Raw genomic sequence first — 4,667 nt, 5'->3', positions numbered from 1 at the left:
ATATACATATACATATAAATATAAATGCATTCTATTCTTCTCTGAACAGAACTGGCACCAGTGGTGCCTCTGCAGCCATTGGCTTCTGATCCAGTAAGACAGAAAATACACAGCTACCCTATGTTTAGCACAATGTTTTTAAATGTTACCAAATCAATACTCTTTAAAGATTCCAGTGTAGATTCAGCACTGACAGCTGCAGGACACAGCTAAAATCTTTCTACTTTTATTTCCACCAAGGTGCACATGGACAGCAAGCATCTCTCTGTTTCCTTTTTCTGTTTTGAGCCATTTAGATCGACTTCCCACCTCACCTGTGCACGCTCTGTGGACATCTGGAGTTTCCAGATGTAGCACCTGTGGTGAGAAGCTCCTTGCAGCCAGTTCTGTACGTGCTCATGGTGTAACAAATGTTCCATGGCAGCAGGGTGTGTTGTTAGGGGCAGGAGCACACACACTGGGCATCCCAAATTATCACAGCAGCTCCTCAGACTTCGCTCAGATAACTCTTTTAAGTAGAAGAGGACAGGCCAGATGATTACGACAACCCTCCAGGCTGATGGAAACATCTCCAGCATGATTTTACTCAATATATTCTGGTTAGGGAAGGAAGGAGTCCTCAGGGAAGTTTTCATTGTTGGGTTCCCCACCATCCTATCTGAAGCAGGTTGAAGGCTGGCACATGCAGCCTCCCTGGCCAGTCTGAGCTGACAGAATCCTACAGAGACACCTGAATTTGGCAGTTTTCCAATGTAATCTTCCTGGCCTGGAAAAAAATGACAGCTAGTTTTGTACTCTTGAGTCTGTGTCAGAGGTAATTCTAAAACTGAATAGCCATTTCACTCTCTTACAAGCCCCTCAACTCCCTCAGCTCCTTTAATAGCTGAGTAGTAAACTAAATAAATAAAAAAATCATGATATGTGGTGTTTGTAACCTTAATGTAAGAAAGACTAGTTAAAGTCATAATGAAATAATTACAGACTGCATTGTGCAAGGTAGAGAATGAACAGGGCGACTGTTCCTGGCTACTCTTGGAGAGGTCATTTAATACAAGAGAACAAGACAGAGACAATTGCAATACAAACTGCAGGACAAAGCAGAAAACTCTGTTTCCTCATATTTAGGATATCAGACACTTCTGACCATTGCACAAGCTGAACAAAATCAGATTCCTCTTTACAGTGACCCAAGAGCTTCCTCTGCTAGGGTTTTTTCTTTTGGCAGTGACAGCCTAGAGCATATTTTCCTGTGAGAGAACTGTAAATACCTCACATGCCTCTGCACCCTCGTGTTGCAAAAGGCATTAAGGACAACCCAAGTACAGAGTTGTTACAGCAAAGCAGGAACCAGTTCCTGGCATGAGACTGAAGAGCTCAAAGAAAAGGGCATTTTCAAGCATGGCATAAAGCTGCAGATCCATTCTCTTTTCTAACTAGGTTTTTTCAGCACTCTTTTGCTAGAAGTGAGGAAATTTTTCTCAGAGCAGCAGGAGCACACTCATTGTTAGCAGCAGGCCAACCACAAACCTTTGTGCCTAGACAAAATATATTTAAAAAAATGGAAAAAAAGGAGGAGGAGGAGGGGTTTATCTGGTTTCCATCTCAGTATCAGCTGAGCCACCCGCTGCTGCCAGCTGCTTGTCTGAGGCAGGCAGGTTGCTGGCAGTGAGAATCAGAGCAGGTTTCTCCTGTCAGGCTCTCACAGTCAGAACACATCCCTGCTCCCAGGGCTCTGTGCTGGAGCCTGGGCAGTGACCTGCCATGAAGAGGGAAGCAGCCACAACTCCCCTTAGTTTTCTTAGCTCAACCAGCATGCACTAACTTGGCATTCAAGAATTTTTCAGCTTATCCTTGCTTTAATCCTTTTTTTTTTTCTTTTCTGTCTTCCCCTTCCCTCCTGGGTTGCCCAGTCTCTGCCAAAACACAAGATCAGGCTGCAGCTCTACGTGCAAGAGGGATGAGGGCATGTGCATTTTCTGTAAAGTGTGTGTTGAGGTCAAGGTGCATTCAACAGGCATGGTGAGAGGGATGTGGGATGGAGAGACACGAGGGATCTCTGTCCTGTCCCACACAGGACCAAAATCTTGTTAGTGAGAGCCACCCCATTTATGCTGTTATTTAGAACTAGAGGAGGTGGCCTCAAGCTGTACCAGAGGAGGTTCAGCTGCTCACCAGGAGGAATTTCTTTGTGCAAAGGTTTGTTCAGCATTTGAAAGGGCTGCCCAGGGAGGTGGGAGAGTCACCATCCCTGGAGGTGTTCAAGGAACAGCTGGATGTGGAATCAGTGCTCTGGGCTTGTTGACAAGTTGGGATTGGGCACAGGTTGGACTCAGCTGCCTTAGAGGTCTTTTCCAGTCTAAATTATTCTGTGATTCCGTGATACTCAAAGCAGAGAGGGGAGGAAAAACACCAGTCATGAAAGGAGATGTGGTAAATAGACCCTTTTGACAAAATTCTGGAAAACAGAGAAAAATTCTAGTGCCAGCTGTGTGCCTGCAGAGCCACAGATCCCTGCTGCTGCTGAGCTCCCCATGCTTGCAAAAACTCCTGCTCTTTCTTCAAGACCCAAAATAATGTTCTGTCTGGGCCTGTGACACCACAGATCTGCTGACCCACCTCACCAGCTGTTGGCATGACAGACAAAGTCATGACCTTCTTCCAAGTCCTGGAAGCTGGGAATGGAATCTTTTCCTGAGCCCCTGCAGCTGTGCTATAATGGAGGTGTCAAGGAGTTTGTGTTGCTGTGTGCTCCCTTCAGACACAGGGGAGAGAAACAGCCATTTCTGGGAGGTTTCATCTCATCTGAAGCAGACACACAACACAGGGCACATGAATCATGTCCTGGAGGTGCTCATTTTTCTCTGTTGACAGCAGAGGCCAGCCCGAGGCGAGACAGATGCCTCATCCCTGTCACAGCATCACACAGCGAGCACAGCTGCATCCCTGGGAGGGAGCGAGCTGTGATTCCTGCCAGGATTCCTCCCTCCTCCTGGGCAGCCCTGCTGGGTGGCTGCCCCCAGGCCAAGAATGAGCTGCTCTTCCCGAGTCCATTTCTTCTGGAAAGACAGAAAGGAGAGGCCAGAGATTGTTCTGCTCATCCCTTTGGCACTTTAGGGCTGTTCAGGAGCCCGTGGCTGTAGGGTTATGGCACATCACGTGCCCTGCAAGCTGAGCATCACTGCAGGGACCCTCCTGATGGCCTCTTGTTGCCATCTATTGCCAACCCATGTTCTCATTCCCTCCTTCCTCCTTCTCATTCCTGAGTACCAGGCACAGGTTTAAGGCACTGCCCATCAGAAGGGAAGAAATAAAAAGATCTTTTCCTTAAACACTAGTTAGGGTTTAATAACTAATGGCACAATATTCAGGCTCTTGTATGTGATACTCAAGAGGAAGCTCACTGATAGCTCTCTCTGCAGCCATCCCTGTCCTTAGACAAGGGGAATGATTAGACACAGAAAATGACCTTACTGACAGTGAAGGAAAGTGACAGTTGGAATATCTCATTTTTTAATTAGCCAAAAGCTAATATTTAATTACATTTTTAATTCATGTGGAATTTTTTCATAGATAATTTGGCCATGCTCATGACATTATATCTTTTTTTAATATTAGTTTACCTAAATTGCTGATTCCCTGAATCCAGTGTGAAAATCTCCACAAGGAACAACTGAAAAATATAAGAGCTCATAGGCTGCTTAAGCTTTCTGATTATGAGAAATCAAATAAAGATTTCAAATTTATTTCACAGACAATTAACCTTATAATGAGTTGAATAGTTTATTGCAGCAATGAGACAAATAAAAATTTAGGAGCTGCTGTCAATATCTGACCAGAGTGACAATGAAGTGACTTTGGTAGTGTCCAACAAACACATCAGTGCCTCAGGGGGAGGCAGGTGACTGCTCCTGCCTCCTTGACTCCTTGAATTGTGATACCCTCACTTCTTGCACTAATCCAGAATATAAAAAAACCAAAAAAAAACACAAGAGGAAGAGGAATTTGTAGAGCAAAAACCCCCTTTTTCTCTGAGTGTTTTCTGAGGGTTCAGGGCTGTGCTTTAAGCTGGTATTTAGGTGCTCAGAGAGACAGGTAGGATCACGCTGAGATGCCCACAGACACCTTTATCCCTTCCTTTTTTGGCTGTAATTCCCCCAGGAGCTTAAGTGCATGTGTAAGCAGAGAGCTGCAGGGTGACCTGCAGGATGTCCAGCTCCCCTTGTGTGTCCAGCCTCTCCTTGCTCTGTGTCACCTCTCCAGAGCAATAAAACAGTAATTTCCCAACTCTCAGGCCACCTCATGTGCTGGGGAAGGAGGCACGGCTTGGAGAGAGAACTGAAGTGCATTTAAGCATTGCAAAGGCCATTGGAAGGGAGTGAATTTCCAGGCTACCCCGTGCTGAGCCAAAAATTGGTGAATTACTGAAGATTTTTGGTGCAAACAGGTCTTGGAGCAGCTGGTGCTGGTACAGGGAGCGCTATCTGGTGGCTCCTGCTGCACAGTGCAGCACTTTCTGATCCCACACCTTCATGGAGGGAGAGTTTTCCATGTCTAATCAAGACTTGTGGAGGGTCAGATGTCGTGTTATATTCGTTCAGACTCATATTAATAAAATAAAATAAAATAAAATAAAATAAAATAAAATAAAATAAAATAAAATAAAATAA

This window comes from Parus major, chromosome 1 (assembly GCF_001522545.3).
Source record: "Parus major isolate Abel chromosome 1, Parus_major1.1, whole genome shotgun sequence".
NCBI lineage: Eukaryota > Metazoa > Chordata > Aves > Passeriformes > Paridae > Parus > Parus major.
This window is presented reverse-complemented; position numbering follows the sequence as displayed.